This window comes from Protopterus annectens, chromosome 8.part0 (assembly GCF_019279795.1).
Source record: "Protopterus annectens isolate FY-2018-M chromosome 8.part0, PAN1.0, whole genome shotgun sequence".
Taxonomy (NCBI): Eukaryota; Metazoa; Chordata; order Ceratodontiformes; family Protopteridae; genus Protopterus; species Protopterus annectens.
The window spans coordinates 1,561,405,328-1,561,430,327 of record NC_056741.1 but is presented as its reverse complement, the minus strand read 5'-3'; the positions used below and the strand labels follow the sequence as shown (position 1 = coordinate 1,561,430,327).

Below are 25,000 nucleotides of genomic sequence, written 5' to 3'. Positions count from 1 at the left end.
ATCCTCCTCCTCAGGACACGTTCAGTTTTACCTATATAGAAGGAATTGCATTTTTTACAAATGCTAATATATACTACACCCTTTGTCTCACAATTATAAAAGCCTTTACTTCTTATGATTTTATTCTTCCTACTAGGAATGGTCATTTCACCAACATTTAACATATTAACACATTGATTACAATGACCACACTTATAGCTACCTTTCCTTTTTTGACCTTCCATCCCTTCACTTGTTAAATTCGTTCTAGTTTGGGTTTCTAAAATGTTCTTTATAGACCTGGCATTCCTATATATAATCTTAGGAGTCCAATTATTTATACCATTTATGTCCGAAAGAGAATAAATATACATTGAGAGATTCCTGGGATTTTCTTAGATGTATTGGTCAGGACCTATATAATGACGATTTAATTTTTATTACCATCGACGTTGTGGACCTGTTTACATGCATTCCACATAAGGAGGGCCTGTTTATGTTTGAAGAAATGGTTTATAAAAATACTAAACTGACATTGGCTGAAAAAAGTACCATTACAGGGTTAGTGGACTTGGTAATGAGGTACAAATTTTTTTACCTTCCAAGGTGAATACTATCAACAAATTCAGGGTACGGCAATGGGCGCAGCTTGTGGACCCATTTACGCTGATATTGTTCTAGCAAAGTGGGAGGAAGATTATATAATCAATTCCTGTTACAAAGACTACTGGACTTTGTACCGTCTCTTTTTAGATGACATAGTTATCTTCTGGATAGGAGGAATAGCAAGATTCAATGAATTTTTTGAATACATCAGTAATTCCACCAATTTCTTAAAATTTACTTACTCCCTTTCAAGAGATAGATTGGTTTATTTGGATGTAGAAGTATATAAGAAAGGAACGGATTTTGAAACAAAAGTTTATAGAAAGAAAACTTTTTGTAATTCCTTTCTTCACTTCACTAGTGCACACCCCTCACATTGTAAGAAGAATATTGTCAAGGGACAATTTGTGAGGGGTAGTAGAATGACCAGCACTAGTGAAGATTTTCTTATCGAATGCAACCTATTAAGTAAAATGTTTGAAGAAAGGGGTTATCCTAAGGACTTTATTACAAAGTTAAGAACAGAGGTGGAATTGGGAAGATATTCTAGGTTTCAGCCAATAAAGGGACAAAAATTAATAAATAATACTATTGAAAATGAGATCATTAATATTGATAACGAAAACAAATATGAGCAGGCCCTTATTATGGAGTATAATGTGTCAAATATAAGGGTCAGTGATTTATTTAGAAAAGAATGGAACAGATTCCTGGCCCTTTCGGACATAAATGGTATAAATAATTGGACTCCTAAGATTATATATAGGAATGCCAGGTCTATAAAGAACATTTTAGAAACCCAAACTAGAACGAATTTAACAAGTGAAGGGATGGAAGGTCAAAAAAGGAAAGGTAGCTATAAGTGTGGTCATTGTAATCAATGTGTTAATATGTTAAATGTTGGTGAAATTACCATTCCTAGTAGGAAGAATAAAATCATAAGAAGTAAAGGCTTTTATAATTGTGAGACAAAGGGTGTAGTATATATTAGCATTTGTAAAAAATGCAATTCCTTCTATATAGGTAAAACTGAACGTGTCCTGAGGAGGAGGATATATGAACATCTTTATGAGATTTCTAAAGCAAAAGATACTAACGCTTTATTTAGACATACAAAGGAATGTACAGAGGCATTTTTGAATTTTTTGTCATAGAACAAGTGGAAAAGATGTAAGAGGGGGACTATGGGAGGAAAGATTAGCCTATAGGGAATTATGGTGGCAAATATACCTTAATGCCACTAAAAAACCTGGGCTAAATGAAAGTATATCCATGGTCCCTGTGTTAAAAATAAAAGCTGCAAACATTTAAAATATACAAAAGAATTATTTCTTGAAGCTTGTAATTTATAGAAAGGCCAACAGATGGTGCTATTTACCTACAATTGATACACCACTCAAAATGAAATAAATCTTCTAAACACAAATTTGTTTTTATATTAACTAGGAACTTTTTATCTTGCACTGCACAGATTTTATTAAATTATTCTTCATTTGTTCAATAAGTATACCACAATTAATGTTTTTAATGTATTTATTTATTAAAATGTTTGAGTAAAAAAGTTGTTTTTAATATGGGCTAGTTTAGATTTTAATATTCATGAGGAACATTTATTGATTGGTTACTTAGAAATGCACTGTGATTAATTGGTTGTTTTTTTAAAAGTTTTTTGTATTTAATGCTCTAATTAACTTAATTGATTGTATCTGATGAAGTCATTGTGACGAACGACGAAAACGCAATTTTTTAGTTAAGAGCGTTTATTTTTGTGGATGGAATACTGTTTGATTCTTTTGTTCAGTCATTAAACTGTGGAACCTTGCTGGTGTTTCGTGCCTTCGATTTGGTTTTTTGGATTTATCTGGTTTAGTTCGAGTTGGTATTAACTCCTTGTTTAGCCTTCTTGTTAGCCAACCAGTATTCCTTCCTAGTCTTGTCTGTCCATTCTTTCTCCCATTTTTCCCTGCACTCATTCTTTCTTTCAATGACTTCCTGGACTTCTGCATTCTTCAACCACCTTTCCTTATATACCTTAGGTCCATGCTTGGCTCGGCTACATATATGTTCTGTAGTCCTCACACATGCTGCTTTGAGGTGCTTCTAATCGTCTTCAACTCCACGTATTTCCTCATATTCTTGAGGTGCTAGAGCTCTAAGCAATTCTTAAAACTGCTGTGCTTTCTCCCCAGCCAACTTCTAGGTCTTAAGCCTGGTCTCTGTTGACCTTGGAAGCCTTCTATGACCACTGCTAGCAGCTGATTGTGGATACCAGTAGTTTATGCTGTGGGCTAACTGTTTCACTGGGTATTACTTTGCAGTCACTGATTCTACCCCATTATCCTTTCCTTAGTAGGAGGAAGTCTACCTGAATTGCAAGTTAGCCACTCTTGTATGCGATCTTGTGACAATATCTCTTTTTGAACCATGAGCTGGCTACTATCAAACCATTTGCTTGACAAACGTCTTGAGCGGTCTCTCGTTTATTCCTATTGCCTCACCCATGTGGGCCCCGGGAGTCCTCATATCCTATTCTATCTATCCTGATATGTACATTCAGGTCAGCCATTATCAACACCAATTCCTGTTGTCTTACTTTATATAGTAATAAACATATTTGTCTATATTTATTATATATGTATATATAAATATAAAATGTGTGTGTGTGTGTGTGTGTGTGTGTGTGTGTGTGTGTGTGTGTGTGTGTGTGTGTGTGTGTGTGTGTGTGTGTGTGTGTGTGTGTGTGTGTGTGTGTGTGCATGTGTGTGAATGTATTTGCATGTAAGTGTATCTGTATTTATCGTTTTCTCTCTCTCTCTCTCTCTCTATATATATATATATATATATATATGTTCATAGGTTGATACTAGGCTATATATATATATATATATATATATATATATCTTCATACATATAAACACGCATGCGCATGCACACACACACACACACACATGCACATGAGTGTGTGTGTGTGTATTATAGGGTTAGGGGATACAGTGGGTAAGAGGATAGATTAAGCATGTGTGTGATTGTGAGTGTTTAAGGTTAGGTTGGGGGATAAATTTAGTGTGTGTATGTGTGTGTGTGTGTGTGTGTGTGTGTGTGTGTGTGTGTGTGTGTATGTGTGTGTGTGTGTGTGTGTATGTGTGCATACCTCTCAACCTTACCGAATTTCTAATTTTTTACCAGTTTTGAGGTCCAAATAATGGGGTGCCCCTTTAATTTCCGAATTTCCCACTTTTTTTTTGGCTGACATCATCATGCACAGAGGCAGGTGCAGTGATGTCATCTTCGTAAGCAGCCTGACAGCCTGTCGGAATTTGGCTGACGGCTGCTCTGGGCTGAGTGACGAGTTTGTTTATATTTATTGACAGCACGTGTGTTGCTGGACTCGTCAGCTATCACATCTTACTTAGCAAGCCTGTAACAGAGAGAATCAAGAGAGAGAGCTGGGACACAAACACGAGACGAGTCAGAGAGAAGAGAAGTCTGAACACTGATATTAATAGCTGCTGAGCCTGAGAAAAAGTACACACAGGCAAGGGCAGGCAGTGATTTTTGTTTTGGTTTAAAATATTTTTTTTTTTTTTTTTTTTTAGTTTAGTTTAGTTACAAGTTAGCTAACTTAGAACTTAGAAGGCAGGAGTCACTCAGGACTTGGCAATGGCAACTTGTAACAGCAGAACAAGTTCTTGTCGGACTCGGAGCTGTGCGATGGTGAATCCCATTCCCGGTCATGAAAAGGTTTATTTTTTCTGCTGCTTCTTCCTCTGGCTCTTCCTGCACCTCCAGCAAGTAAAATAAATATATAAAGAAAGATAAGAAAATGAATTGTTTTTGAGTCATAGACTCATATAATTATATGAGATGAATGATCATGATTTGTGTGACATCCAGGAACGGCGGGGGAGGGGGAGTTTCACCCTGGACGGTGTTAATTTATCTCTGGGCTTTTTTGAACTAGTGGTGCTATGTTCAGTACGGTTCTTCCTTCTTCAGCAGTTGCTGCTGTAATACTTACAGGTATAGATATTTCTGTGAGTCTTTGTTATATCACCTTTAGTGCAGGTCTAGGCAGCACTGACAGGATTCTCACACTTTAGCAATGCAGTGTGAGATGACTGCAATGTAGGGCAAGCAAAACAAATCATTCACAACTATCAGCTTCAGCAAACACATATTTTGGCCAGATGCTATCATATGTGTGCACTTGGCCATCACATATCTGATAGGATAGGATACTTTTTCTTGCTTTAAGCTCAATAATAAAATGATCTACTTCTAGGGTTGCCACCTTTCGTTGTGGCTAAAACTGGAGTAAGGCCACACACCTCACATCACCAGAATCCACGCCCACCCTGCCCTTCTCCCACACACACTCCACCCATTTCGTGACATCAATGTGACATTATCTGATGGGGAACACCCTCTTTTTCCGTTTGTAGTGTGTGATTTCGGCTGATTTACTATGCTTTTCTATAAAAAAAGCATAGTAAATCAGCCGATTTACAAACTCCAATAGTCTGTTTCCTTTTCTTGAAACAGAATACTGGAATTTGTACAGTGTTTTCCGGACTACCGGAGAATCGATTTGATTTCTGGATAGTCCAGAAAAAAACGGCGGGGTGGCAACCCTATCTACTTCAAGCATAGTCTGAATTCACTTATTCAGTTTAATTGTCTATGAAACCATCATGACTTGCTATCAGAAATGTGAGAGCAATTTCTACTGTTTTGCCCTCTGTAACTGCTACATGACATTTATTTTAGGAGAACTGCTCTGCAGTAAACATAAAAAGATGCCAGCTGCTTCCAAAAATTAATAGTGAGAGGCAGCAATGGTGCATAAAATGACTCTACCTCCAGTCAGTTTGTCTTTCTCAGATAGTCTGTGGAAAATATAATGTGTCCCATGCCTGCAAAAGAGTAAGGAAATGGAAATATGCACATTATATGTCATAAACATCTATGCTAATATTCTGCAAGTGTTTGTTGAATAATTAATGACTGGTTGTGTTGGCAGTCAGAATTGTTTGTCTACTTAATTGTCAACCTTGCAACTAAATGTAATGTGAGATACATATAAAAATGGACTGATTTTATTTTGCTGTTTCTCTGGTACAAAGTTTGTGCAGAGAGTAAAACAGTAGATAAATACTGCCCAGTTATAATAACGATTTTTAAATGTTTTTCTTCTTGTTTTCTAAAAGAAAATTACATTTTTCTGAAACACGAATGCTTAGAACAAAGAGATCTGAGTACAGAAATGCAGCTTTCTTGCTCTGAACTCACCAAAGAAATTAAAAGATGCAAGTACTTCTTTTTTTTTTTTTTTTTTTGCTGAATAATTGTGAACTTTGAGGTAATTATAACAAGTAGCTGTGGGTTTTAATGTAAAATCTATTACTTGGATGGTTATACAGGCTGCTCCCCAATATGAAACACTTGTTTTAGCATAAATTCTGTTCATACTCCTTAATTTGTACAGTTCCTGCAAAATGTTTGCTTTATTTGGAGATTCACTTGCCAATGCCAACCCAATTATTTATGCAATTATTTGGTAACTTCTGCTCTTTATCCTGAATATATAATCTTCTGCTTGTAATGATAATGTGCCACAGATTAAGCAGCTTGTGGTATCAACAAGGTTTGTTGCAGTACCATCAGCCAAAAGTGTACTTATAGGTAGGCTCAGGGCTGGTATGTGCCAGTACAAGTACATTTTATTTTTATATAACAGAATTTTATTTTAGTTTTATACAGCTTCAGAGTTTTATGTTAATAATATAAATAAAACCGTTTTGTTCTGGTTTATATTTTATGTTATTTAATGAAGAAGGCTGAAGTACAGCCACACCCAGTTAATGTTAATTTTTATAAAAGAATATTGTATTTTAGTTTTGCACAAGTTCAGATATTAGTAGAAATAAAATACTGTTGTTCTTATTATTATTTTGTGTTTCATGAGCATATTTTGGTTGTCTGTTCTTCAGTTTGCTTTTAAAAGTTGGTATCCCACAATTCCATTGAAGTGGGTGGTGCTTCATAATTATGTGTGCAATCAGTGTACAGATTTGTACCTATTTTTCATGGGTCTTTGTCCAGATTTTTGATGTCTCCAGGTTGAGGTGTGTGTGTGTATGTGTGTGTTTGTGTGTGTGTGTGTGTGTGTGTGTGTGTGTGTGTGTGTGTGTGTGTGTGTGTGTGTGTGTGCGTGTGCATGTGTGCGTGCCCACTTGCATGTGTGTGATGAGAGTTCCAACTGTCTTCTGTAGTGGTAGTGTTATGGCAACAGTTTTTTTTCTTGGTTTAAGACGCAGGGTAGAGTTAGGGGCAGGGTTAGCATGTGTTACTACGGTAAAGCAATGAGGCTTTGCTGGTTACAATGGATCCAGTAATGCAAAAACTCTTATACATCCATAAACCAAATAGCCCAGCTACTACTTGGACCAGAGATATAAATCCATTCCAACAAATAAATGCACATGGTGGTGGTATAGATTTATAACACAGTGCATACCCACCTCTCTAGAACAAACTAACTCTAGAAGTTAAACAGTGTGACACACTGTCTGCCTTTAAAAAGGATAACTGGTTGGGTATTCATAAATTCATCCCTGTTATGAATGGCCTGGCCCTTCTTGAAAAGGGAGGAAAGGCTTAAGGGGTAGTACTGGCAAAGCAGAAATGTCCTTGCAGCTTATTTGATTTGCAATTCCTATGAGCTTATGACATATCACTAAGTCACATCCTTCTATGGAAGCAGAGTTAGTGTGCATAACATATTTAGGCCTGCTTTCCTGGTGACTCCTGGATGACCTGCATGGAGTTGCTGTTAAGGTTCTCACCCATCCCGTTATCAGCAGAACACTCATGGGTTGAGCTGCGTCATCCCATTGCCCACTGTGCAAAGTAGTGGGATGTGAAAAGTCCTGCTTTTTGACCACCATGGAAAAGCTGCATTTACTTCCGGCTTTTCCATGGCAATTCAGTTCTGTCAGCAACCCGGACCTGTAGGCAGAGCTATTCCTTGTTAGGTCCGGGTGTTTTAAATCATGCAACAATTGGCTGCAATTCATGAAGGGGGTTGGGATTGGAGAGGAAGACCTCTACAAAGATTGTGGCTGTAGAGCAGGTTTGTTTTCAGTGCATCTACAGCTGCTAAAGAAGAAAAAAATGAGATTTATTTTTTTATCTTCTTCCTAACAGCCAAGCCAACCAGCCATCCATGCATTCATCCAGACATCTATCCATCCATTCAGCCATCCATTCATCCATCCATCCAGTCATCCATCCATCCAGTCATCCATTCATCCAGCCAGCCATTCATACATCCAGCCAGCAATTCATCCATCCATCCATCCATCCATCCATCCATCCATCCATCCATCCAGCCATCTGTTGAGACATTCATCCATCCAGCTAGCTACTCACACCAACCAGATAACCAGCTAGCTAGCCACTCCAGCAGCCAGTCAGCCAGGTAGCTAGCTACCCACTCCAGCAGCCAGCCAGCCAGCCAGCTAGCTAGCCACTCTAGCAGCCAGACATCTAGGAGCCAGCCAGTCAGCTAGCCACTCCAGCAAGCAACCAGCCAGCTAGCTAGCTAGCTTCTCCAGCAGCCAGCCAGCTGGTGTACCCATAACGGCATCTTCTTGACCACTACTATGGTGGCATCAGAGTAGAAGATGTGGCCCGTGTCATATTGGCCACACCCCATGTCCTACTTTGGCCTGCTTAAAGGTGGTGATCTTAGTTTGCAAAATGTGGCAGCAGAGAAGGAGTATGTGCTGTCTTGTCTGCACTGAAGGCTGAGATAGTTTACATTGTGTCAAGAAGACTTGGACAAAAGGTGTATGCATGGTATTTTTCTAGACAGTATCTGCACTGGTGACTGCATTTCAAGACCATAACATGTTTACATGTCTAACAAAAAAGTGTATCAGTCAAAATATTTTAAAGTACTTTTTGCTTTTGTGTTTCAGGCCATCTTGAGATGCCATTTTCTGTAAGCCTAACCCAGCTCATACATTTAGAGGTTTTAGTTCTTGCAGGGGAAGCACATCATTAAAATGAATGTGCTTCCTCTCATGCCAACATCTGTTTCTCAGCTCTCCTCTTGGGCAGCTGATATTTGTGGTCCCCCTGATTTTTCACTAAAAGTTTTTTTTTCACATTTGTTCCAAGTGTGTTACAAGCCTATATATAAGGCACTTACAACTGTGTATAGAGTTTTATTATCATTTTCTGCATATATCAATTGAGAGGAGTTGTGGTATTATATGAGGAAGTCAGGAGTGCCACAGAAGTATGTAAGAGTGGTTCAGGATATGTACGAGGGTAGTGTGACAGCAGTGAGGTCTGTGGTGGGAGTGACAGATGCGTTTAAGGTGGAGGTGGGATTACATCAAGGATCAGCTCTGAGCCCTTTCTTATTTGCAATGGTTGACAGACGAGATCAGAAAGGAGTCCCCGTAGACTATGATGTTTGCAGATGACATTGTGATCTGTAGTGAGAGTAGGGAACAGGTGGAGGAGACCCTGGAGAGATGGAGATATGCTCTAGAGAGAAGGGGAATGAAGGTGAGCAGGACTAAGACAGAATATATGTGTGTGAATGAGAGGGAGGATAGAGGAATGGTGAGGATGCAAGGAGTAGAGCTGGCAAAGGTGGATGAGTTTAAATACTTGGGATCAATAGTTCAGAGTAATGGTGAGTATGGAAGAGAGGTGAAAAAGAGAGTACAGGCAGGATGGATTGGGTGAAGAAGAGTGTCAGGAGTGATTTGTGACAGAAGAGTACCAGTAAGAGTGAAAGGGAACGTCTGCAAGATGGTAGTGAGACCAGCTATGTTATATGGTTTGGAGACAGTGGCATTAACAAAAAGGCAGAAGTTAGAGCTGGATGTGGCAGAGTTAAAGATGTTAAGATTTGCACTGGGTGTGACGAGGTTGGACAGGATTAGGAATAAGTATATTAGTGGGTCAGCCCGGTTTGGAAGGTTTGGAGACAAAGCCAGAGAGGCCAGATTACGTTGGTTTGGACATGTGCTGAGGAGGGATGCTGAGTATATTGGGAAAAAAGATGCTAAGGATGAAGCTACCAGGTAACAGGAAAAGAGGAAGGTCTAAGATAAGGTTTATGGATGTGGTGAGAGAGGACATGCAGGTGGTTGGTGTGACAGAGCAAGATGCAGAGGACAGGAAGAAATGGAAACAGATTATCCGCTGTGGCGACCCCTAATGGGAACAGCCGGAAAAAGATGATGATGATGATCAATTGCCACTGAAATTCAGTTTCTTAAAGTTTGTTACATTAACTAAAATGTTGAGTAAATATATAAAAAATAGTTACATAATTCTCAGTTTGTGGTAAGAGAAGCCTGAGTCAATTGGTTTGCATGTTAATTATTCTAAAATTGCTACAGTCATCCTTGGCTTTCTGTTAACTGTTTTTGATCTTGGACGTACTGGATTAAACAATGGGTGCCAGCAGAGGTGAAAATGGTCATATCCAACTTGATGAGGTGCTAAGTGTTTTGTTGTCTAGCTTGGTATTGGCTTTCATTTCATTGGATGAGAAGTTTAAATGCTGAACTGTTTAAAATGTCTTATGCATTCTACTGTATGCATTTTATCTGAATGTGTTAACCAGTGTAATCTATTCATGCATTAATTATAAAGTAGTAAAGTCATATATCATCTAGCTGTATCATGTGGAGAGACAAGGCTTGGCTTAACTGTTTGGGGGTGGGTATGCTTTTTTATGAAATAATATGTGTCCCTTTCTACAGAACTCTGCTCAGTTGTGGAACTCACAGTCATAAGGGAAGGTTGGACAAGAAGTTATTGCAGCCTTTTTTTATTAAATTACTACCTTTTTAAGAATTTTACTTTTTGTGGTTGGTGACAGTGAGTTTATAAATGACTGTCACCATTTAATATAGGTAACTTGAATTTCTGAGTAAGTTTTAGAGATAATGGCTATATTCTGCTGTTTAAGCAGTTCTGTAGAGTTTGTGAAGTCATCTGGAGAGGCAGCAAGCTTTGTAGGAGGTGGCTGCTCGAAAATTTAATGGGACTTGTTAAGACTACAGACTTGGACATTACAGGTAAGTGAACATTTTTACATTTGGGAGATTCAGATTTAAACTGTGTGTTATTGATGGCATCTCTTGTGTTTGGTTGCATTACTGGAGAATTTTTTTTCAATGTTTCAGTATCTGTTATAGCTTCAAGATGTGCCAAGTTATCTGATATATGTATGAATGTGGGGTCATCAGCGTATTGTATTAGGAAAGCCTGTTGTGTGGATCAGTGGAGGGTGCTGGTGTGTTAAAGAGGAGGAGACATTGTGGTACACTGGTTGTGATTGGGAGGTATGGAGAGAGGGTGAAGTGTCATTTTGGAAGGTCATCAGCTGAAGCTGAGCATGGTTTGAGTTTGAGTTGTTTTATATAGAAGGAGGTCACTGGTTTGAAGGTGAAAGTGGATGTAATGATATATAGCTATTGGCCAGGGCTAGGATTAGATTTGAGAATCCTTGGTTAAGAACAATATACTGTCTATGAAATAAGAGATGAATCCCGTTGTAGGTTTGAGTGACGAGTTTCTGGATGTGAGATAAGGGTTACATTGTTGACCAGGATGCAAGATTCCTTTAATAGATGGCTGGAATCTTTTTAGGGTTGTGTTAGCTATTGTTCAGAGTGTTGCTCTACTATAGTTTTTTGCCTTCATTTATTTGCTTTTTATTACAAATGTGGAGCATTCTGATGTTTGAGATATTGTAATGTTTTGTATTTCTACCAGTCTTTCGAAACTTTTTCTTTATCCTGCATTAGCATTCCACTCTTTTTGGATAGCCAAATTGCATTATTTGTTTTTACTCTCTTCCTTCTAGGAGTTGTAAGGCTATTTAGGAAAGTTGCATTGAATTCATTTAAAGCATCCTGCAAGGATAGGATTTTTAGGATATTCCGGTTAAAAGATAATAGGGAAGTAATGCTTATGTTTGGGTTAAACTTGGACAGGTTGCATATTATTTTATAAACATTACATTTAAGTGGATGTGTTAGATGTATGATTTAAGTTCTCCAAATCTTTTGGGTTCCCATTTCTATGTCAGGGTATGGTTAAAGTTCACGAAATTAGTATTGCTTCTGTCTTTCTTATCCAAAAGTGCTCTTCAGAGCACCCACAATGAGCCAGAACTGATTACTGCAATTCATACAGAGTTACATTTATAGGTAGCATATCTAAAAATGACTATTTCTTTTTTGACCATTGCTCATACTACTATTGAAACTGTCTGGGCATTTTCCTCCACATTGCTCACATTTCTGCCTGCAAACCTCGATATTTTATTATCTTGTTTCTTGCTGTATGTAAGACACTGTAATGGCAATGTGTAGCAGTTTCAATAATAATGCTACTTTTGTATTTTTTCATGAACTACTATATCTGGTGTTATTGCACCTACCTTTTTGAACTGTTGGCAGTGGCTAATCTAATCTGATGTACACTTCATCATTTGCTATAATACTTTTTGGCTCATGTTCCCAATGTTCTCAGCTACTTCAGTATTGTGGTGTTTGTACAATTTTCAGTGGAACAATCTTGCTACACTAGTGTATCTTTCAGTGGATAGGCTCTCTGCCATAAGTGTATCACACCCAGCAATAAGGTTTGCAACTCTTTCTAATTCTTCTTTTTTTTAACAGAACCCAGTATCCATTCCTATGTCAAATCCTTATCAACATATTATTCTTCTTACTATATTTATGGATTTTCCACATTTTTCCCCCTCTCATCTGATCCTTCTTGCATTCTTTCTGTTGTTTTTTGCGCATTCAGTTGCTATATGCTTTTTGTCAACTTCTGGTTTGATTTCCATTCCTCCTTGCCAGTTAAATGATTCTGCTAAACTAAGCAGAGTGGTCTTCTTAGACTTTGTCTCCTCGTGTCTTAAAACTTTCAAGACTTTTTGGGTCTAATGAGGTCTCAGCAGATATGTATGCAGTTCCATGGCTGCAGATCTATATAATCAGTTTTGAGGAGGCCTATACCTCCTTCAGATCATAGAATATATAATGTTGGTATAGACTGATATTTATATTTCATTCAGTAAGCATGAAGCATTTTTTATTGTTTTACTGTCTAAATGATCCAGTACCTTTTGGGAACAGCTAATCACACCAGAACTGTAAGGTAATACAGGATGGATAAATCAGTTTATAGCTTGAACTTTATTCCTAACTGTCAAATTTGTTTTTTTTTTCTTTTAACAAGAAACATATTTATTAACTTATTAGTTATGGCATAGACAATCATACATTTAAATAAATGATAACAAATCTTGCAAACATTATACAACACTTGTAATCTATCCAGTCATTGTCAGTCAAACATTAGCTCATTCAAATCTTGCCTTCTTTTAAACCTCATTCCTCCTCCAAAACATTATTAAACATGTATTATTCCCACAATTCTCATTTTTAAATCAGCCATATCATTACACTCCCAAAAATATATTTTCCCAGTTACCTATTTCTGCCCCATCACACCTGCAATATTTGACATCTACCTGTTTCGAAATACAGGGCTTTCTTTGGCTCGATGGTGCTCTGACATATCCCTCATTGAGGGCTTCCTGACAGTTACATTGCTGGGTATTCTGACCCATCAGTGAGGAAGAATGAAAATATCAGATAAAGAAGTCATGCACTCACCATGGTGATTGTCATGAGTAGGTTTGTCACAGTGGGGCATCCTATATCCTCCATGTGAAGGATCATGCTACCACCCAGACAGTAATAAATATTCCTAAACATAGCTGTTTCAGTCTTTGCAAGTCCTCATTTACTGGGTAGTAATTGGCCAACCTGAACATTCTCTCCCCCCAACTATTTGAGAACCACAGTTCACTACTCATGACTATGCATTACACTTGCCTCTTCCAACACCCAAAGTAAAGCTCAAACTCTGGTTATCTGGGTCATAGTCAGGGCTTCATCCCTGAGTGCCACACAGCCAGCCATGTCATCCTAGTCAGAATTGCTCTGCTTTAAATATTAGTGAGAGTAGAGGAAGAACTAAGCCATTTTTAGGCCTCTCACTGCTTAGAGAACTTTGAATTGTGCTGTTTTGCTACTGTATTCTCAATGCAACCTACTCCAAAAATTATGAGCACACTTAATTGTTAGTAGTTATGCATGTGATGTCTGTGTTAGAGGCTGACCAATCGGGAATTTTTTAAGCATCAGTCAACAAGTTGATAAAATTAAAAGAACTAAAATCAAAAAATTAGAACGGGATCATAGAGATTATAATAATGGAACGGCTTATCCTAACCCGTCCCCCTCACAAGTGTGGAACGCGACTGGTCAGCCTCTAATACGGACATCAAATCAAAATAGAGAAAATAAAGCCCAGGAAGAGGACGTGTCATCATTGAGATCTGCTACTTATAACCATGCTATGGGAACAGCAGAGTGGAACAACGAAGATTCAGTTGTAGACGAACTTGAAAAAGAAGTTGAAAATACGAGCAGGACTACCAACACATATGCCCAAGCATTGCAGTCCAATCGACAAAATTTTCACAACACCAAGAAGCAGAACACCAACGCGACCCAAGTCAACAAACAACAGAATACTTACAATACACAAGGGAAAGCAAGGAGAAAGAGGTAAATGGAACAAAAAGTGGAACAAAAACTAAAAAGTGTATAATTATCACGAACTATAACTAAGACTTTAAAATTTATAACTACTCATCATTTGAGTTTAATAACGATTTAGTGGAATTATTCTCAAAAGGCTTGACATTTGTACCTACTTGTTCAGCTGATTTGGCTAGAACTTTAGTAGATTTCAAGTGTTTTGTTAGAAAATTGAACCTAGCAACCATATTTAGTGGGCAGGAACCTGCTAACAATGAATTGTATATCCCTAGTATTTTCAATCCACATACCCATCCAACTTTGAGTGTACTTGACCGCATTTGTGAGTTAGATATTAGGAACTTGTTAAATGACTGTAATAGACCTTCACTGAAAGAAATCAATAATATATCTAGAAGAGAACTCGAAGCTTTACAGGATTTAAGACATCCTCCAGTTCGACTTGTGAAGCCCGACAAGGGGGGTGGATTGGTAGTAATGGATACTAGTGAATACAATAAGAAAATGAGAATAGTACTTAATAGTGAGACATACAGAAAAAGCTAGTTTAAATGAACTGAATGGAGTCTACAGATGAATCAATTCTTATTTTAATGATTTGTTTATAAAAGCCACTGTAGATTTGAATACATACAATTATTTAATGACACTTTTTCCAAAAATTCCAAGGATGTTTGGTATACCAAAAATACACAAGAGTGTCACTGATCCACCTATGTGAGCATTAGTGGGTGCAAGACAATCTATTACTTACTCACGTCCTAAATTGGTAGACCTTATTTTGAAAAAGTATGTGAGTCAAGAAAAACACATTTGCAGAGATTCCTGGTCTTTTCTGTCTGATATAAATATGCTTGAATTTAGGGAAGAATATAATTTCCTTACACTTGATGTCTGTGACTTATACAGTTCAATCCCACATACAGAAGGCGTGGAATGGGTGTCAACTAAAATGCGAAATAATGGGGCCCCACCATCAGAAATCAGATTGGTAGAAGAACTACTAGACATTATTTTAAATAATAATTACATAATGTTTGACCAAGAGATTTACCTACAAGCCGTAGGAGTAGCGATAGGTTCACCATGCGGGGCAAGTGTAGCAAATTTAGTTATGGCCCACTGGGAACAACAATTTGTGTTTAAAGACAAAATATCATGACACATTTACATTATTATACTAGATTTCTGGATGACATCTTTATTATACTTAAGGGAGACAAATAGGTAGCCCAACAAGTTGTACACCATTTTAATAACTCTATAGAGTTTTTGAACTTTACCTGTAACTTTGAGGAAGAAAACATATCCTATCTTGATGTTTTATTAAAGAAAGATCGGAACCAATCTAGTTACATAGAAACAATATTTAGGAAGCAAACATATTCGGACACATTTCTACATTTCATTAGTTCACATCCTTATAGCCAAAAAAAATCTGTAGTTAAAAGTCAGTTAGTTAGAGCGGCTAGAATGGTGACACTTGATAGTGACTTTAAAGAAGAATGTGAACATCTTAAAACAATGTTTCTGAAAAGAGGTTACCCAGACTCATTAGTCGATGAATTGACAACTGAGGTAACTACTGAAAGAGAAACTGGTCTTTACAAACCAATATTAAAAGTTAGAACAGTATCCATAACAGGTGATCCCACAGTTTCTATAAGAGACAATACTGGTAAACTAGTGGGGACAGCTATGATTGATCAAACAAAAGTTACTACTTAAGTTTCATTATTGCATTTAGTACTGATGCAAAAGATTTGAGGAAAATTATTGTAAAGAATTGGAATTTACTTACTAATGATAGAGAAATAGGTAAAATAGTGGGTGACCTTCCTATTATTATTTATAGGAGAGGAAATAACCTCAAAAGTATAATGGCGAGAACTGTAGTAAATATAACTAGGAATCCAGACATGTATAAGAATGAGTCATGTAATTATTGTAGATTCATGGAAACAGGTCAAAAAAATTATGTGAGGAATACAGAATACTCAACAAGAAACAGATTCAAGTGTAACACTAAAATGGTAGTTTATCTGGCCCAATGCGACTCATGTCCCACCTTCCATATCGGAAAAACTGATAGGAAATTTAGAGAGCGGGTTTATGAGAATTTATATGCTATTAACAGAAAATAAAGGAGAAAACGCATTGGCCAGACATATTGTAGACTTCCCATGCCACCAGTTTAAATTTATAATAGTAGACCAAATAGTTTCAGACATTAGAGGGGGTCTAAGCAGTATTTTACTTGAACAACTGGAGTTATGTTGGCAACTGAGATTAAATACCTGCCAAAACCCAGGTTTAAATGAAACATGTTCTATCTCATGTTATTTGAAACTGAAGAGTTTGACAAGATAACTGGAAAAAAGAAGAAACATGTGTTTTCATTGTTTTTAGATACAGTTAGTAGCTTACATTATGCAAGAAGATGTAAGAATGTTTATAGTAGGGATCATTGTTTACTCATACCTTTTGTTGTATAGGTGTGCAACCTAAGAGTTAAACATTTTTTACCCTAATTAAGTATGTAAATGAATTGTCATGTAACACTCTTTGAGCATGTACTTAGTAAAAGCAAATGTGGTTTTTAGTATCTGAAGAAGTTGGGCTATTTAGCTTGATGAAAAGCGCTTTATACAACGTTTCTTTGTTTTTAATAAATCTGAGTGGACTAGTTTTCTGGTGCCGTTTCCTTTGGTTTTAGTAGTGTTAGTTTCTTCTTAGTTTGTATTTATAGATTCGCGGTTATAGGGTTTCGCTATTTCGGAAGTTTGGCTTTATAGTCTCGAGGTACTGAAATTCGATATTTCAGTATGTCGAGATTATAAAGTGAATCTGACATTTCGCCGAAAATTCTGAAATATGGTCCAAATCGCCGAAAATAGTACTGACAGTGTATCTGCCCTTTACCCCCACTGTAGTACAATCTCAGAGTGAGAATATTAAAGTAGGGGGGGTGTAGGGGGCATGGCGATTTGGACCCTATGTCAGAATTTTTGGAGAAATGACACTGATCCATATATATATATATATATATATATATATATATATATATATATATATATATATATATGTGTGTGTGTGTGTGTGTGTGTATATGTATGCATATATATATATATATATATATATATATATATATATATATACACACACACACACACACATATATATATTGTGTGTGTGTATATATATATATATATATATATATATATATCTGTATAGACACACACACACACACACACACACACACACACACACGTTGCCTCACAACAAGAGGTTTCCCACTCTCTTCTCGGCTGGGGTACTTTCTGTGCAGAGTCTGCATATCCTCCCTGCAGTTGCATGGGTTTTCTCAGGGTGCCCCAGTTTCCTCCCACATTCCAAAGACATGCAGCAGGTGGATTGGACACTCTGAATTGAATGTAGGTTTGAGTGTGTGGTACGAATGAACTACTGTGGCAGGGCTAGACACCCCGTAGTGTAAACCTTGGCTGGAGATGATTGTCACTGTTGAAGTGATACTGTGACCCCATGTGGAAAATGAGAAAAAGGTGTGAATGTGAAGAAGCTACAAGCCTTGAGGTATATTTGTTTTGATGCAAATTGAGACACCTCCACCTTTAGTTTCCATCTGTGTACTGTATGGTCTAAATTTATAGAAGGCATTATAACCGTGGTCCATCAGTGTGCTCTGCACAGCTTTAAACCATATCTCAATGACTGCATAGACGTCAGCATTCTCTAATGTTAGGAGAGCTTCTAGGGAGTGAGGTTTTTGTTTAGACTCGTAGCATTGAGGAGTAACACCTTTACATTTTCTTGGTTTTGATTTGCTATTTCAGAAGTACTTTTAGTTTGGAATTATATGCGGTGAGGACAATTTTTTAGCTAATATTTGAAAACCTAGAAGGAGAGCTGTAGACCATCCCTGGCAAAGCAGCATGGTCTGTACCATATCCTTCCATGCTGGCCAATATTGCATCACCTTGGAATGACACCTGAAACTAAGCCAGTTATTAGTCAGTCATTTTTACTTCATATTGTGGCATCATCCTTGCCGAAGATAAAATACTGCTTAATGCGGTGCTCATACTAGCCCGAGACACATTCTGAGAGCTCCCTCTTCATATTGTCTAGGGAGGTACATCTCAGGTCATTTACACTCACATGGATTATGACTGAGTCATACTGGTACATATGGTCCAACAACCTGAGTGCGTTTGTAATATGGTGGATCCTGGCCCCTGATAAGCAACTGACTGTGACTTTCTCTTTACTCAGCCTGGTGACAGGCACATCAGTGTATCTCACTATGGGGCCTCCATTCACTAGAAGGTTAGCTTCTGTGATGGCTTGCTATATGGAATTAGAAGTAGAGGCTACATGAGATATGGCTGTATGGGTTGATGTGGGCGTTGTTTTGAAAGCATGCCTTCAGGGTTGCTGAAGGAGTTAGTTATGTGTACTTCACCAAGGAGGTCTTTGGGGTATAGGTAGGTTAATTTAAATGCCTCAGCATATATGGGTCTATGTTTCTGCATTGAATTGTGCGTGATTGGTGCAGTGCGTTTACTACTGACAACCTTATTGATATTAGCAGTGCTTTTATGTGAGAGCGTTCTTTCCAGTGACATTGTGTAAATACATATCTCATATACCATTTCAATCTGTTTAAGAATTACATGGTTGTCTGTAAATATGAGACAGTTTACACATTGCCTCAGCATGCCCATATCCACCAAGCTGGTAACAGAGGTAGTGGGAAAGTTCATATCCATGCCAGCAGACCCTTTTTATTGAGTAGACAGTTGCAGAAATTTTATTTGTCTTGTTGATTGCACTCATTTTTTAATTGTAAACAGTTTTTGCAGAGGACATCAATAAACATGTTTTTTTTTTTCTGTAACAAGTTGGAGACTGACAAAAGGAAAAAAAGTGGCACACTCTTCTAATGCAGGAAGTAGCTGCATATGTGTTAGCACAGACTGAGTACATATGTATGTGTCATGTCTTTCACCTTTTACCTCGAAATTCTGGAGAAAGAAAAAATATTTAGGGAAAAGGTACTCCTCGTGTGTGCTATTCACTCAAAATAATTTCCAGATTTAGGAGGGATGAAACAGAAATTTGAGAACAAATTAGATGTGTTCACCCAGATTTGGGAGATCTGAGGTGTGTGTGCTTGTGTTTTGGACCTTTATAGTTAATGACTGAAAATTGATTACTTTTTGGATTCAGTAAATTAAATACATACATGCATATACACACACATAAATGCAATGTTTAGTTGCAAGGCTTCAATAACAAGATGGAGGAGGGTTACTAATATTGTTTTCTATCTTCACAGAAAGCCAGCTGTGAATCCCCCCACTCCCACTGGCTGGCAGGTGGTGTTGTGACTAGTGGTGATAGTAGATAAAAGATAAAATTATGTACTAATAGCGGCACACATGCAACACTCACAGCACATAAAAAGGACCAAACACATTGACCCACATATGAGGATGTGCTCACATGTAACTTACCCAAACCTCCAAGTCCTGTCAGATGTAATCCTCAGAAACACTGCATGCACACAAATAAGACAACTCCCACCACAACACATAAAACCATATGTCATTGTGCCTCAGCCATCAAGCCCATGAGGTGTAACACCATGCAATCCAATATTTTGCTCATAGGAGACTCCATTGTGAGACACACTGATGTCCCTCTCACCAGGCCAGATAAGGAAAAGTTTACAGTTGCCTGTCAGGGACCAAGATTCATCACATCATGCAAGTACTAAGGTCACTAAACCTCGAGTACCAGTATGACTCATTCATAGTTCATATGGATGTAAATGATCTGAGATGTACCTCCCTGGACCATATGAAGAGAGAAGTGAATGAGCTCTCAGAATATGTGAGACAGGCAGGTATGAGCCAACCACTGAGCAGCATTCCACTGTCTTCATGGATCATGCCACAATACCAACAAAAAATGATATCCCCTTTAAATTTTTTCCCTGCAATTTGTCCTTTAGCATGGCTTAACTGCAAACTGGTTTGCCACTTTGTCATGGCCGCTGCAATGTAGTCAATCACTATAGGGTATATCTTATAATTTTTTTAAGCCCTGTTTCATCCATGAATGTGGGATACTGCCAAATGCTTTTTTGTAGTCTACCCATGCTCTGTTTAGATTCTTCCTGTTTTTACAGTTTTCTCTTAATGAATTTATTTAACAACAAATGATCCTTGGTTCAGTATGACTTTCTTTTGTTACTCTTTTGTTCTTTTGCCATGATTGAGTTTTCTTCTAAATGACTATAAACTCTGTCAGCATCAATTCCAGTGTATAGTTTATACATCGTCAGAAGGCAAGTTATTTGTCTGTAGTTTTTAGGATAGCTTGCAGATTCGCTGTTAAGTAGAAGCATTGTTTTTCTTTTTGTTAGCTAGGTTGGTGTCTGTTTGGGGTGCACATATAAATAGTGCATACTCATATCTAAATATTCATATAAAGATGTTAATACTTTTAGCTAGAAGTTAGGTACCACATCTGGGCCTGGGGTTTTCCAGTTATGATCTTTTCTTAACTTTGTTTCAATTTCTCTGGCCATTACTTCATCCCATTTCATATCCTGTACATTTGAACTTCTTATTCTTCCTTTTACCTTTTCTATCCATTCAGCATATTTGTTATGTTCCACAGGATCTTTGTAGATATTTCTCCAAAATGTATCTAGTTCTGATTTTTTTTTTTTTGTGTGGTGTTTCAATTCCTTTTGTCTTGTTTCTCAATTCTCTATAAAACTTTTTGGGATCAGCAATGAATTGCTTATTTTTACTTTTCATTTACATTTATCTGCATATTGTCTAAGTTTTTCTTCCTGTGCTTATATTTTTAGTCTGTAATTTGCGATAGTGCACAACAGATCCTAATCTTTCTAAGTATTTGTATTGATCTGTTTCCTCTTCTGTACTCTTCTAACAGTGACACTTCTTGTCTTAACTGCTTTATAGTTTTCTCTATTCAGTAGTTCCATGATGACATTTGATTTCTTCCATTCCTTTCCCTTATTGCACTGTGTTTTATGGTAAGACTTTCTTTAACTGTTATTAATTTAGCAGCAAAATAATATAGCCTATTTACCTTTGTTATATTACACAAATTTCTGTTGACATATTTAATTACTGTGCTCATTTGTTTAATCATTCTTCCAACATTTTGTGTCTTATTGACTTTCTGTAATATTTTTTCATTGATCTTAATATGTCTATCCTTCTCTGTTAAATAAGGCAACTGTTACCTTTGCTCTCCGTTTGCTGCAGGGATTCTATAGAAAGTTCCTGAACAGCTTCCTGTGACATATTCACTTCAGCTGCATCTTGCATCATATGTTGTTCTTTCACTTGTTTATCACTCCACAACACTGACTGTGTCAGAGTTGCCAATGTTTCTTGCTCCTTCCCTTGCTGTGCAACTCCAACTCAACTTATGTACTCATTTCCTTCTGAAGGCTGTAGAGGATCTTCATGTGCCAAGTGGTTAGATGCTTCCCGGTTCACCTGTTTCTCTTAATTTGTTAGACTTATTGTTCCATCATGCTGTGATATTACCACTGTAGGATTTTCTACAGTAAATCCTTCACTTCTCATGTAATCCATAACTTCAGTTTCTATTTCTTTAACTTCCCCATTACTAATCCTCTTTTCTACTTTACCCTTTTGTTTTCTTATTTTATTAATTGTGAAATTGTGGAATAGATGCCTTTGCCTATATTTCTCTGCAACTATCTTTGGTGCCTTTTTTTTTTAATTGATTTGTTTTGCTTTCTCCTTTGCATAAATATTGCACCATATTAACGGTATTATACTTTTCCATGCCCATATTTCTTCCTTTCTGTTTTCCTTACTTTGGTATTCTGTTGAAATATTACATTTACTGTTTTAATGAATACTGAACTGTACATAGAAGTAGATGATCTTAAGTATCTGTTGTACTTGTATTTGTTGTATATCTTTAGAAAATTGTAAATGTGTTTGGAGCTTTTCTCCTGGGTTCTCCACTGATAATGGGCACCTGGCTCAACTGGACCAACCTGGTTAACAGATGTCAATAAATAAATAAATAAACAAATAAATGTTTCACCATGCTGTGACATGTTAGACTTTCTACACTAAATTCTTCACTTTGGAAGCATTCCATAACTTTAGCTTCTATTTGCTTAACTTCTACTTTACTAATCTTCTGTTTTACATTCCCTCTCTGTGATCTTATTTTTTGGGTTGTGAAAGTTTCCATACCTGGAAACTTTGCCCTTATTTCTTTTCAAATATCTTTGGAGATGCTTTCTCCTTTGCATAAATATTGTAGGAAATCAGATCTCTTTCTTTCCCATGTCCATGTTTATTTTTCACGCCTTTCAAAAATCTCTAGGTTTTGTTCTTTACATTTTTTGCACTTCCTAGGTTGCTTCTTTTTCCAAACGACCCCAAATTTTTGTCTATATAATAGTTTGTTAATGTTTGCCCATTATTGCTTGGGATTATTTTGATGCTGGAGGATACGATGGTTAAAGAAAATGTGTTTGCTTTTCCTAGAGGTATATTTATCCTGGTTTCAAAGTGTGCTGTTCTTTCATCTAGTTTTGATTGACAGCTTTTCTGGTGTCTCCAGGCTTTGACCCTGATTGACTTCAGTTTCTTAATTTCTGTTGACATCCAAGAGGCAATAGTGGATATAACCTTTTTCTTAAATATGGATTCAATAAATTTGAGGAAACTTAGGACAGTGTGGTTAAAGTCATTGATAGCCTCATCTAGAGCTAGGTATTTTAGAAGGTAACTTTTGCATTGTTCTAGTAACTTATTAAAAGTGCCCTTATGGAAAAACCTTTTGGCTCACAGCCATATGAAAATAATGTTTTTTGTTGGTTTTCTGCTGTCCCCAGATTACAAAGGTTGAGTGATGGTCACTGAGGGAGTTTGGGAAGACACCTGTGGAAAGAATGTGTACTTTTTGTTGTTAGTATTTAGTATCCAAGCAATAATGCTTTTCTGCCACTCCTTTGGTCTAGTCTGATAGTGTTAATTGTGAAACCGAAGAATTAGGGGAAGAATGTGTGATGTTGTTATTAGCCCAATTAATGTTTATATCACCCAATATATGGATATGGTTTTTAGAAATCTCGGATAAAATATCTTCAAGAATAGAAGCATTCCTGTTGTTTTGGTGTGGCTATATGTGATAACTGCTAAATATAACAGCACACTCCCATGGCACAGGAGGGTATGTCTGGGCAAACCTGAGTAGAAAAAGAATACCAAGGTAAAAAGTTAGCTTTGTTTACTGCAGCAAAAGAAAAGTTATTTAAAATAAAAGTGTGGCCGAAACAACATAGGCATCGTGTTATGAGTGTTATAATGAAGAACAGCACAATAAGCTAAAAGGTACAACATTTAATAACAAATGCATTGTGTTGTGATTGCAATATCTGAAATGTGCCTCAAACACAATGTACTAGTCTTGTTTTGGGAAATTCTCCCTTAGCTCAACCTAACAGATTATAAGTTTACAAAAGCTCTTTTTTTCAACAAATGGTTAAGTGATATTTGTGTAACACAAAATATGATGGTTGTGTCAAGATGGGAAGCATTATTACATCATCCTGAGCTATTTTCCCCTGATGGTCTCCACTGGAACTATTTTGAGGGTATTTTACAAAATATCCTTTAACCATTGCAAGGCATTTCAGGCCTATCAGTAATTCAAATTGTATCAGTAAAAGCAAGGAGAGCTAATAAGCTTCTAAAGAGTTATTTCTCCAAACTTCATGTTGTTAATCATTTACACAGCTTCAGGGTTCAAGTTGTAACTGAAACCTGATAGTGTTACAACATTAATATCCCTCTATACAGTTTTCATACCAAGCGAATGGAGAACCACTACAGTCATTCCCGGCACAAGAAAGGACCTTTCACAGACCTAGGTAATTGCAAACCCATAAGTCTGAGCAGCCTCATATGGAAAATCATGGGAAGACATATGGAACTAATAAAGGACATAGGGAACCTCTAAACACTGGACCTTTCTCAGTATGGATTCATCAAGGGCAAGTCATGCTTACTCAATATGGTAGATTTTTCCATTCACAAGAAATATTAAAATAACACAGATGAATAGATTCACACAGACACAGAAATGTAGTACTTAACTAATCTCACTATATTTTCCTGACTCATCTAAAGAATTACTATTCCCTGGTCACTTACTAGAGCAAGGCAAGATGAAATAGGTGAGGGGTCCTTCTTTGTCAGGTTCCAAAAACAGAGTGCTGTGAGACTTCAGTCTCATCAAGTATTAAAACATAATTTTTGATGCATTACAGAATGACAACACACACATCTGGTCCTCCGACTTCTGATTCCCATACTACCCCATTACTGGAAACTGAACCAGAATTTCATACATGTGTGTCAATAATACACACATAGAGCTTTGCTAAGATCTGTTGCAGCTTCTAGAAAGTCATAAAACAATAAAATCATTCCACTCTTCCTACAGGAGCTAATAAACCATTCGCTGACATAGACAATTCATCTGTGGCTGCAGTCAGAACTGTAGGATACAGCCTTCATGGCCTACATTAAGTAATTTAATTTCATACTATTTTTCAAAGTTAGCTGAACTGAGATTAAGCTCTTCTCTTCCAGTATTCTATTTACAACAGTACA

The 25,000-nt window shown here is 37.1% G+C and overlaps 1 protein-coding gene across 1 annotated transcript in view; it reads right to left on the bottom strand.

The window, feature by feature from the left end:
• Positions 1-25,000, bottom strand: part of LOC122809546 (neurogenic locus notch homolog protein 1-like) — a 2,715,638-nt gene that overhangs the window by 273,505 nt on the left and 2,417,133 nt on the right. The window lies entirely within an intron of this gene.